Here is a 12,874-nt window from a genome sequence, read left to right as displayed (position 1 = left end):
GGGACTTGAACCTGTGACTTCCTTCCCAGCCTGATGCTGTTCCCCTTATACAGTGCTACTTTTGCCACTTTCTAGGAGTCCTCATCTTTCTACTCCTGCCTCTGCACTGCAGAGGGTGCCCCGAGAGGGAGCCTTCCTGGGCTCTGACGAGAGGGTCCGTCTTAGCCATTGGAGGCCTGTGTCGGGATGTGGGCCGGTCCGTGTGATTCTCCTTTGCTATAATGGGAAGCAGCCCTCAGAAGAGAAAGACTTGCATTTGTATGCAGCCAGTCGGATGGCGTTGAAATAAACGCAGCGCAGATCAAACTACACACAGCCAGCACGTCGCGGGCAAGAGGAACCGAAATGGAATGCTGATTTTTCTCACCACCTTCTTTAGAAACTTTCTTCCTCGCCACCCACCGGATGATGCTGGCTGTTGGGGCAGTCTAGCATTGAGATGAAACGCTTAGGTTTGGGAGACAGCCCTGTGTTCAAATCCATTTATCGATGGATGTATTTCCTATTTATAGTCTGTGGGACCCTTAAGGGAAGTCACTTTTCTGAGCTTCAATCCTTTCATCTATAAACTGGGCCTCTTAACGTCTCGCTTATAGATTTTAAGAGAGTTAAAATAATAGATGAACATAAAGTGCTTTGCACGATGCCTCGAACATATTAGCATTCAGGAACGGGTCGGTGCTATTCTCATCCGCGGCAGCAGCATTGTTTCGACTGCCTCATTGACTTGGATGGATGTGGGAGTGTACGCAGTGAAGTACCCAGTCTAGAACCTGGCCTCTGGTTATCGCTAATAAATGAAAGCTGTTGTAGTCGTGTGGGGAAGCTCAAAGATCTGAGTAATTCAGCAGAAACCACAGAACTGGAGGAATCTGGGACTTAGATTCTTCTCCCAGCCCCGTCTCAAAAGAACTGGACTGCCCTGGGCCAGTTGTTTTGTTTTATGACCTCACATTCTGCATCAGTTGCATGGGGGTAACTGAGCTCTGTGGGATACTGAAAAGAGAACAGAGATGAGGTGCCTAGCTCGGTGCTGGAATAAGGCCAGGGCTCCATCAACGGCCGTCGAATCTGAATTGCTGGTCCCATCAGCATCGCTCTTTCTGGAGAGTAAACTGTTGGTTCATCCCAAGAACTGTAAATCGTGCTTAGCCTTTAACTCAGTGATTCTATTTTTAGGAATGTACTGTTCTCACGTACAGATTCTAAAGGAGAAGGTGGAGCTGGGTAGAGTGGAGCCTGTCAGAGGGCTTCACAGCAGCGCTGTTTACAGCAGCTCAAATTGAAGACTCCACACGTACCCAGCGTTGTCAGGCATCTTGGGTGTTTTAATACCACAGAGCCCTCTGGGGCTGTGGGGAATGTCAGGTGCCTGGGAAGCGGACGTGGCTTTCAGTCTGGGGGGTGTCCCATTTGGGAGGGAGTTGAGCGGTGGTGGGAAGGCAGTGACCCTCTATTTTAACTGAGGTCCAAGGAGGGCTGGCGGTGTTTGAAATCATTCCATTGAGCACCATTCCCTGTGGGTCCCCTGCTTTGGCCACAGCCGAGGCACTGCCTTGGAACCTCTGCAGGGCCTGTCCCGTGGCCTCAGGGGTCAGGAGGCAGTGCCAGAGCAAATCCAGCTTGTTCAGATACGGGGCTGCTTAGGTGCCACCTAGGTGATTCCTTTGGCAACAAGTGACATTCGGCAAAGGGCACGGCTGACAGAGGCCTTGAAGAGGCGGGTGTTGCAGGGAGAATGTGATACACAGAGAGGGTAGGAGGGCAGGGAGCCTGGGAGTGGCTGCAATTGTATGTGTAAAGGCCGTTCTGTGTGCAGACCCTGGGCAGAGGCTTGTGGGTGCAGGACAGAGGGATGGTCTCCTCTGCCTGGGTTCTCTGATGGGCCTTGTGCTTGGGGAATGGGGCTTGGTCACACGAGACTCGGGGATCCCCCAGTGGCACCGAGAGTGTGCCCAGAAGGGTGACGATCATACATCCTCAGAGAACCAGCGAGGCACAGTGTTCACGAAGCTTTTGGCCCCGAGTGAGCACTCAGTGTGTCAGTTGCCTTCCCACCTCCTAGAGGTGGGGGTCGGGGGGTGGTATTTCAGCACGTGGCCTTTTTAGACATATTACAGTAATCATCTGGTCAGAATTTCGGGGAAAGCTCCCAACTTCCGGTGCCGTCCGGCTGTCCACTGATGCATCCTCATCCCTGATTGCAGCTCTACAAATATAGGTATGCGTCTTTGGAAACATTTGAATGGAATTGGGGGCGGGGGGGCTGCAAATCGTTACATCTACCAGCTGGTTATTCCTTCTTTTCATAAAGTCATTACAGCCTATGATAAAAGAAATGAGAGTCAATAAAATGGGGAATTAGGGATTTAAGACCTAAAAGTTTGGCAATTCAGTGCTTTAGCGATCTTATTCTATCATCCGTCCGCTTGATGTCCTTTAGCCGGCAGCTCCATATTGAGGATAATTCAGCCTGGTACACAGATCCTTTTGTGATTTGGCCCGTGGCTTTGCCTCCTCAGCTGGTTTCCTCTTTCTGACATTTTTCTTTAACATTCCTGAAGGTGTACCTCACACAGTGTATGTGTATAAATTTCCTGTGGCTGCTATAACAGATTACCACAAATTTAGCCCCTTAAATTAATACAGATTTATTCTTGTATACTTCTAGAGGTCGGAAGCCCAGCATCAGTCTCTCTGGGCTAATGTCAAGGTGTTGGCAGGGCTGCATTCCTCGGCTTGTGGCCCCTCCCTCCATCTATGAAGCACATGTCTCCAATCTCTGCTTCTGTTTTCACAATCACTTTTTCTCCGGTGCCAGCTCTTCCTGCATCTCTCTTGTAAGGATTTTGTGATTGTGTCAGGTCTGGTCAGATAATCCCGGATGATCTCCCCATGTCACGATCTTTAATCGTACCTACAAAGTCTTTTTTGCCTTATAATGTAACATTCGCAAATTCCAAGAATGAGCACTTGGGCATCTTTGGGAACTATTATTCAGCCTACCCTCATGTGTCTTTGTATCTTGTGTTCTTGCTGCCTCCGATGCCTTTTCCTGCCTTGTTTACTAGGCTAACTCCTATTCAGAACCCAGCCTCAGGGTCTTCTCTGTAAGAATTCCTTGGACCTCCTTCCTTTCCAGTCCCATTGATCTGGTAATGTTCCTCTCCTCCTTGCCTACCTAACATCTTGCACCTGTACCCTTAGTAGCATTATCACACACCATATAGTTGTCAGTTTGTTTGTTTGTCCCAGTCGTCCTTGCAGACAGGGACTGCATTGTAACCACCTTCTTATTCCTACCACATAGACCCATGGCTGCACTTCATAGGCACTGGTTGATGGGTGTTCAGGGGACCAGGGCAGGAGCACACCTCCTACCTTGAAGACATTGCCAAGGAGAAGCCCTTTGTCCTGATTTCCATGCAGCCTTGTGGGCCTGGAATTGCATTTCCTCCTGGGACCTGAGTCCTTTGGGCTTCAGCATGTCCAGGTCCCATGTTTTCCTGTCCCTTCTGCTGTCTAATTCCCTTTGTTGGACTGCAGGAGATCAGCCTAACGAAGTGAGAGCAAAGAGACAATTTCCAATTCACACGTATATTGCTTTGCTTTTCTGTTTCTTGGCGAGGCTCTGAGGACAGGGGTGGCTGCAGAAAATGTTCTTTCATCTAAATGATGTCCCTGTGGGGAGCTGGATTTGGACTTTTTGCTGGGCTGTGGAGAAGAGTGGGTATGGTAGACTCATGAGCCCAGGAACAATGAAGACACAGAAGTCAATGCGGAAACTGCAAGTTCGATTCAGTCAACATTTATTGAGAACATACCGTGTGTCTGCTCCCATGCTAGGGCTTGGCGTCCAGAATCAGTGTCTAGCATTTATTAAGTAGTTATTACGTGCCAAACATTGGTCCTAGTTCTTTCATTCTATCACATCCTTGACCTGATAGAACTGCCCTGGGAAATATAGGCCCCATGATTATCTGAGTTTTACAGATGAAGAAACTGAGGCAGAGACAAGTTGCCTTAAATGTTTTCGGTCGTGCTCCAGTAAGTGGCATGGGCTCCAGAGCCCACTGCTGTACCGCCTTGCTGATGGAGAAGACTCAGTCTCTCCCCCCAAAGTACTCATGGTCTGGAGGTGGCATCTGACCTGATAGCACACTGAAGGGCGAGTGGATCCACGGGTGGCCAGAGGCTTCAGAGGACATCCCAGGCAGAAGCAGTTAAATAAAACAAAAGCAGGGAAGTGTGAAGGTGATTGTTTTGTCCAGGGAAGAGTGAGTAGCAATTCAGGATGGTATCAGTGGCTTTCAGAGTTGTAGGAAAGATTGACAAAGAACGAGAGACCTGGAGGGACGGGAGGGTGTAGCCAGAGAATGCCTTTCCCAGTCTGTGGTCTGGAGGTGAGCAGCTGTAGGTGAAGGTGACGATGACAGTAATGTCTCTCAAACTGTGATTTTGTTAAAACGCAGACTCTGATTCATAAGCCTGGGGTGAGCTGGTGAGTCTTCCTTTGTGATGAGCTCCCGGGTGATGCTGATGTAGTCGGTACCTGGGTCATACTTTGAGCAGCGAGGTGTAGGGGGGATGAAGGTGCTACAGGGAGTGTGGGCGAAGGTGCTTGGAAATGATGCCCTTATTTTGCCGTCAGGCTAGAGGGTTGGGCGGGTCTGTGATAATGTTCTCAAGAAGAATGGCAGTAGGTGGAGAGGAAGATGGGGAGGGGGGGCAGAGCTATTCCGCAAGAGGAGGAAGAACCTGGAGTTTTGCAGGTTCATAGGAGGCCGTTGGAAAGAGAGTGGTGCACCAGTGACAGTTAGGCTCGATGACATGACGGCAGGTTCCCTGTAACAGTGGTTTCACCAGAGGGAAGCTTAGTTTTCTCTCACATCCGAGAAGTCAGGGTGTTGGCAGGGTAGCGTGGTGCGGTAGTTTCACGGTATCGCTAGATCCCAGGATGCTATCTTGCAATTCTCCCATCCTCAGCCGTGCGCCAAAGCACCTCAGTGTCCATCGTGGCTCTTGGGTGTCAACATCCTTGCAGACCAGCAGCCAAGAAGAAGCAGGGAGAAGGCCAGGACGGGCGCACATCTCAGAGGGCAAACTGCCTCTGGGTGGCCTTCCTGAAGTCCCACAGCCATGCTTAGCTGCCCTAGAGGCTGTCGGGTATACAGTCTTTTCTCTGGCTGCTTTACTCCCCTGAATGGAAGCCGGGTTCTCTTCCTAAGCAGACAAGGGAGAGTGGCTCTGGGCTGGCAACTTGGCCGGCCTTGCCGCAAGTGGAATCCATGGTGAGCATGTAAAGGTGGGGTGGGGGGGAGTGGATGTCAAATTAATCAGATTTCAGAGCACACCTGAGTGATGGCCCCCTGTGCTCATGGGGCTCTGAATGTTCTCTCGCCCTCTGCTTGTCCTAGTTCCTTAATGCATCTCTCTCCTCTACCATAGAAAACCTATCCAAAACCTTCTTACCCTACATTGCCACCTCCTCTGAGAAGTCCACCCGGACTCTTGAATCAGAATCTGTCCTCCATCCCCTGAATGGAGCGTGGTCTTGGCACCTCCATCGGCCTTCATTTCATTCCATTTTATATTTTGTTTAGTCATTTGCACACGTACCTCTTCAGATTTCGAGGCAGCATCTGTCCCCCAACACGGTGCCTGGCATAGGATGAATTCCCAGGACATTTTTTTTTTTTTTTTTTTTGCGGTACACGGGCCTCTCACTGTTGTGGCCTCTCCCGTTGCGGAGCACAGGCTCCGGACGCGCAGGCTCAGCGGCCATGGCTCACGGACCCAGCCGCTCCGCGGCACATGGGATCCTCCCGGACCAAGGCACGAACCCGTGTCCCCTGCAGCGGCAGGCGGACTCTCAACCACTGCGCCACCAGGGAAGCCCTCCCAGGACATTTTAGTTAAACTTCAGCGAGTAGTTACACTTGAGTGATCAAGCTGCTGGCGTATGGTGCTGGGTGATTTTCCTGAAATAGGGCTTCTCAAACTCTAGACTCCATCAGAATCAACTGGAGGGCTGGTTCTAACAACTCCCCCTTCCCCCAATTTCTGATTTAGGAGACTTGGGGGGCCTAAGGCTGTGCATTTCTAAGAAGTTTCCAGATGATACTGATACTGCTGGCCCCAGGACAACCCTTCAAGAGATCATTGTCCTTGAGAAACACCCAGATTTGTTTCTTCCCCCCGCCCCGGAAAACATGTGATGTAAATTAGGCCTGAAAATAGACATGGGAATTCAATACAGGAATATTAAGTCAATGGATGAACTAGTAGAGAAATATCTGAGGTCAAGAGTGCATTAGAGTTTTGTTTCAATTTTTTTCTCAAACAAATCTCCTATATCACCTAATCTTAGATGCTGCCAATTGTAAGACACACCATTATTTTATATAAAGCCAAGAAATTTAAAAAGGCTTTTAATTAAGCTGTGACACAATGCTTTCTCATCCTTTTGAATCTTTTATACTTATTTTTTTTAATTTTTTTAACATCTTTATTGGAGTATAATTGCTTTACAATGGAGTGTCAGTTTCTGCTTTATAACAAAGTGAATCAGCTATACATATATTCCCATACTAATTGAAAGAGCCCTTTTAGACCTAGTTAGGTGGGTTTTATCATATTTTACTGCTATGCCTACATGTGAAGGAAAATATGGGCAAGCATGTTGGTTCAGGTATTTTTTTTTTTAATTAATTTATTTATTTTTGGCTGCATTGCTGCCCACAGGCTTTCTCTAGTTGCGGCGAGCAGGCGCTACTCTTCATTGCGGTGCGCGGGCTTCTCATTGCGGTGGCTTCTCTTGTTGCGGAGCACAGGCTCTAGGCACGTGGGCTTCAGTAGTTGTGGCGTGTGGGCTCAGTAGTTGTGGCTCGCAGGCTCTAGAGCGCAGGCTCAGTAGTTGTGGCACAGGGGCTTAGTTGCTCCGCGGCATGCGGGATCTTCCCTGACCAGGGCTCGAACCCTTGTCCCCGCATTGGCAGGTGGATTCTTAACCACTGCACCACCAGGCAAGTCCCAGTTCAGGTATTCTTAAAGCTTCTTCGCATTGAGCCTCACTCTTTGGAATCCCTTCTCTACAGTGTCATTGCCTCTGTGTTTTCTCTATTGTACTGTCCTCCATGTCGTTATGAGCATCAGATGCTTGTAAGAATCCTGAGAAAGCATTTGTACCCACTTTGCAGCGCTGTGGAGCTAGCTTACTCCTGGCTCCTCTTTTGGGAATGTTGTGGACACACTGGACCCTCCACCTGCCCCTTCCCACAACCATGTGGGGCATAGGGGTTAAAAAGTGATCCCCCCCCGCCCCCGCCACTGTCTCCAGGATTTTCATGGAAGCCACTGACACCTGTTGTGAATGTGCTAGCGGTGCAGCTGTGTTACCACTGCTGTATGCTCTCTAGTTATTGCTGGAGGCTACTTGATTTCAGAGATGTTAGAATGTGAAAAACAGTTTGTCCTAGAATTAGTACATTTTTTAAAATATCCACCACGTGCTGGGCACATGCTTCACTGTCATGGCTTTTTGTATAATCCATCTCAGTTAACATTTACGACGGTTGTCAGAGGTCAGCGTTGTGACCTCAGGTTTAGAGATGAGGGCCTTGGCTCCCCAGTAAACATGCAGACAGGCAGCATGCATTCACTTTTCAGATTTATTGAGCTCCTACTATGTGCCAGTCACCATTCCATATACTGGGAATACTGAAGTGGAAAATAGGTACAGTCGGCCATCCGTATCTGCAGGTTTCACATCCATGGATTCAACCAACCATAGATCAAAAATACTCTGGGAAAAAAATTCCAGAAAATTTCAAAAAGCAACACTTGAATTTGCCGCACGCCAACAATTGTTTACCCAGCATTTACATTGTATTAGGTAAAATAAGTAATCTAGAAGTGATGTAAAATACACAGGAGGATGTGTATAGGTTAAATACTATGCCATTTTATATAAGGGACTTGACATTTTGGTATTCACGGGCGGGTCCTGGAACCAGTCCCCCACAGATATCAAGGGATGGCTGGTTATAAGAATGAATCATATCTGTGCTATAAGAAAAAAATTCAAGATATACCAGGTATTATGGAAGGCCTTTTGAGTAAACACTAGAGTGAAGTGAGGGTGCTCGCCATACAGATAACAAAAGGATGCAGGTTCCAGCCAGAGGAAATTGCAGATGCAAAGGTCCTGTGGCAGGACTGTGCTTGTCTTATTGGAGGAACAGGTCTACGCAGTTCTTACCTACAACACTATGAGAGTGAATGCTTGGGAGTTTCTTCCCACACCAGTTTTCTGACTCTCAGGACTCCAACTGGCTGTCCCACGATTTAATGCTTGCACTAACTATCTAGTTAGTTCAGACCCCATGGCTTAAGGGCTTAGTTCCACAAGACTGTCCGCACTTCAGATTCCAGTCACATATCTCAGGTTGGCACCTGCACTTCTGCTCAACTGGGTATAAATTCAGGGGGTTTCCACAACCCCCCCATCTTTGGAACTCAGGGAAGTGCTTTACTTACTATGCCTGGTTTATTATTAAAGGGTACAAGTCGGGAACGAGGCAGGGATCACATATGCACCCTCTGTAGGCGTGCTTCTCCTAGGACCGTGATGTGTCCATCAACCTGGAAGCTGTCTGGACCCTGTCACTTAGGGGGTTTATGGAGGTTTCATTGTGCAGGCATGATGGATTGAGTCACTGGTCATTGGTGCTTAACTCAGTCTCCAGCCCCTCTCCCCTCCCTGGGCATTGGGCATGGGGTGGGGCTGAAAGTTGCAACCCTCTAATCCTGCCTTGGTCTTTCTGGTGACCAGACCCCCTCCTAACGCTCTCTAGGGGTCCCCAGTCACCAGTCATCTCATTAGCATACACAAGACACTCATCATGCCAGAATTCCAAGGGTTTTAGGAGCTGTGTGCCAGAAACTGGGCACAAAGACCAAATATGTTTGTCACAGCAAGGAAGCCAATGGAGCTAGAGCAGCGGAAGCTCAAAAAATGCTTGATCAGTAGCCCAAGCTGGGATGTAGCTGGGCTGTGATTTCCAGATCTTTGGGTTCTAAGTTCAGGGTTTGTCCACATGCAGGTAAGTATGGGAAGCCCCTTTAGATTACATTCTTCTCTGTTTCCTAGAGTGAGTTCAATCTTTTAAGAAAGAAACGTCTTGATTAATTCAACTGCAGTCACAAGGCAGAGCAGAAAAATATTCTCATGGTTGTCACCACTGTGCTGCCTGGGAAGTACCCACAGTATTTGGCTCCTGAGTAGTGGTTAAAACAGCCCACGTAATGATGACAGCAGGTGTGGGAAAGTGGACAAAGGAAATGACATAGAAATACAAACATTTCATTCCCAGTGCATGTTCTCAAAATAGAACATGGGACTTTCAACTCTTTCTTCTTTGAAGAACGTAGTCAAGAGAGAGACTCTAGTAGCACACTGTAGAAGAAAGAGCAGAGATCAGGGTTTTGATCTCCGCTCTGCCAGTAATTAGTCATGGGACTCCCATCTATTAGAGTTCAGTTACAGACTAGAGAATGCATGAGTTTAAGCAGAAAAGGATTTGTTGCCATTATTAGGTGCCTTGCAGAATTCCAGGAGAAGCTAGAGGCACAGACTGTCAGCTGAGGGGCAGTTCTTGGAACCTCCCAGAACCAGATCGCCAGGGAAACTGTGGTTAAGAAGCCACTGGGATACCTCTCCCCATAAGGACCACCTTGTCTGCTGGGACCTGTGAGGGCAGCACGGGCACCATGTTTTTTGGTACTCATGAAGTTCAGGACTGAACTCGAGGATCTAATCACAGATGCCTCTGGAAAATACCAAATATCTCTTACTTATACTTGCCAGAAAAGAGTCAAGGCAACAGAAGAGCTGCCCTACCCCGTGATGTTCATTTTTGCGTCTAATCTCACACAGGTGTATCTGCTTGGTGAAAACTAAGTTTCACAGTAGGTGTCCAAGATGTAAAGGCATTTGGAGAATGTCTGATTTGTCTCTCAGTGTATGTAGGGGAAATGTTACAACAATCCTATTGTAAATGGGAGAGGATAAAGGGAAACAAAGGGAGGTAAGGTTTCTGCACTTCACTCAAACTAGTAAGCTGTCCGCCCTAGTAGGCGTTACTAAGTTATGTAGATATAATGCAATATTCAGAGCAACCACTCCAAAAGCCATACAAAGAGATACACTGAAAAACACCATCAGCAAATCAATGGAATTCTAAAGAAAAAGCTTGAGGACCCCACAGAAAGCCAGGAAAAACTACCATGAGATGCCACCACAAACCCACCAGAAAATGGCTAAAATTAAAAAGACTGACAACATCAAATGTTGACAAGGATGTGGTACAACTGTAACTCTCATACTTAATTGGTGGGAATATAAAAGGGTTCATCTGCTTTGAAAAGAAGTCTGGCAGCTTCTTATAAAACTAAATAGACACCTGTCCTCTGACTCTTCCGTTCCAATTGTAGTTGTTGCCCAAACTGCAAACGACCTAGGTGCTCGTCAATAAGAGAATGGATAAATGTGATATATTAATGTGACGACGTAGCTCATACTGAGCAGTACAAAAACCCAGACAGCTGATACATGCAGCAACGTGGGTGAATCGCACTAATGTTACACTCTGAAAGAAGGCATACCCAAAAGATTATATATTTGATTCCTAATGGACGAAGTTCTGGGATGGGAAGAACCAATTTATAATGGAAATAAATTTAAAAAGTGCTTACATGTGGGGAGTGTGGGCAGAGGTTGAGTGGGAAGTCGGTTGAGTGAATTACATCATTAGCCCAATATGGTCTGTACCTTAAAGGTGGTTTGGGTTACATAGGTATAGATATTTGTCAAAACTCACCAATGGTTGGTCTGTGCATTTCGTTGTACGTAACTCTATTAAACCCAAGTTAATGCAGTACATACCAAAGTGGCTAGAGAATAATGGGCTGACAAGTACCTTACTGTTTGGAAGTGCATTTAAAAAATGGGTTGATGGATGACTAGAAGGGTAGGTAGGTATGATATAGCAAGTGTGGTAAGATGTTAATAATGGTAGAATGTAGGTGTAGGGATATACATGTTCACTGTAAAATTCTTTTACCATTACTGTATGTTTGAAAACTCTCATAAGAAAATGTTAGGGGAAAATCTTGAAAAAAAAAAATCATAGAATGTGTGGTTCCTTCCTCTCCTGCCTCAGGTGGTGGTTGGTTGGTTGTTAAGAAGGTTAGTCCAGCTGTCTGGCACTGTGTTATGGGACACGGTGATTTTTGCTGAACTGAATATAGGGCAGAAAGGACTCGGCACCATCCACAGAAGATGCCCAATGAGGACTTAGCTACTTCTCTTAGTCTCAAATGATAGTCCCAAATTCTGATTTCTTTGATTCCCCATCCTGGCCTTTCCACCCCCGAGTCAGTGCCAGCCATGCAAAGACTACAACTAGCCATTTCAGAGATAAGGTTAAGTGTCAACTTTTATAGTTGGAAGGGACCAAGGGGGACTACCTCATCTTATTTCTCTTTTTGTGCGAATTTACCTAAATCAATCGGGTCATGCAGAAATCTTAGATGATTTTGTTAGGTAACAGTAGTGGCCAAAAAAGTTTGAGGTGAAAAAGGGTTAACTTCCCACTACCTCCTCCCTATATTCATCAGTCAGGAGGCATCAGGTGGTTCAAGCAACCTGAACAATATCTGTATCTCTGCCTTCTGTCATTTCAGATGCTCTGGCCAGCACCTTGCAGACAGGCTCATGAGAGGCAGGCATGGCGATGTTATAGGGACCATTGCTGTCACCCTCGTAGCTGGTATGAGGCAAACAGAGAGCGGTCTTTCCAAAGAGAGGCTAGAAACAAGACTGCTTAGGGATCACCCCTGGGATGGCATCACTGAGGATGGTGATTCCAATCTCTCTAGGTTTTCAGTATGTTTATGAAAAGGAGGAGAGAACCTCTAAAATATTTTAGCCAGCCCACATTTCTTGAAAACCTTCTCTCACCAATGAGCCCTCCTTTCTAATATTCCATATGCCACTTACCAAGCTGCTATGTCACCAAGAAAAACTCATTCCAAAATTTACCACGTCCAGATATTGATAACCTACTACCTACAGCCTACTTCGGGGTTGAGGTTTTCCAAGTAGAGTGCCTCTTGTTTTAATTGTCATAAAGTATACATAGGGAGCTCTCTGGTGGTCCAGTAGTTATGACTCCGTGCTTTCATTGCACGGGGCCCAGATTTGATCCCCGGTTGGGGAACTAAGATCCTGCATGCTGCGTGGCACGGCCCAAAAGAAAAACCGAAAAAAAAAAACAAACCGAAGAAAACCTCCAAAACGATAGATATACATACATGACAATATTTACCACTCCAACCGTTTTTAAGTGTACCCTGCCATGGCGTTAAGCACATTCACAATGTTGTGTAACCATCACCACGATTCATTTCCAAAACTGGTTCATCACTGCAACTTCTCATTTCCCCTCCACCAGCCCCTGATAACCTCAATTCTACTTTGTTTCCATAAATTTGCCTATTGTAAGTACCTCACATATGTGGAATAGGGCATTATTTGTCCTTTCGGGTCTGACTTATTTTATTTGGCAAAACATCATTGAGGTTCGTGCACATAGTGGCATGTGTCAGAATTTCCCTCCTTTTCAAGGCTGAGCGATGTGTCCTCGTAGGCAGGCATCGCATTTTGTTTATCCCTTCATCTTCGGATGAATATTTGGGTTCTGCCACCTTATGGGGAGCGGGGGACTGTGGATAATGCTGCTGCCCCTTTTTTAAATACCTAAACTTTATACAAAGTACATATCTTGATAGCATATTTCGGGGGATGATGTTT

The 12,874-nt window shown here is 46.8% G+C and overlaps 1 protein-coding gene and 1 non-coding gene across 2 annotated transcripts in view; both read left to right on the top strand.

The window, feature by feature from the left end:
- Window positions 1–12,874, top strand: part of LARGE1 (LARGE xylosyl- and glucuronyltransferase 1) — a 590,958-nt gene that overhangs the window by 219,130 nt on the left and 358,954 nt on the right. The gene's annotated exons all lie outside the window — the stretch shown is intronic.
- On the top strand, window positions 1,549–1,686 carry LOC137203070 (small nucleolar RNA SNORA76). The gene has a single exon (XR_010932897.1). It is a non-coding gene; the product is annotated as a small nucleolar RNA SNORA76 (small nucleolar RNA).

Source organism: Pseudorca crassidens, chromosome 11, assembly GCF_039906515.1.
Source record: "Pseudorca crassidens isolate mPseCra1 chromosome 11, mPseCra1.hap1, whole genome shotgun sequence".
In the NCBI taxonomy this organism is placed as follows: Eukaryota; Metazoa; Chordata; class Mammalia; order Artiodactyla; family Delphinidae; genus Pseudorca; species Pseudorca crassidens.
The sequence above is the reverse complement of the archived record's forward strand: the minus strand, read 5'-3'. Positions and strand labels throughout refer to the sequence as shown.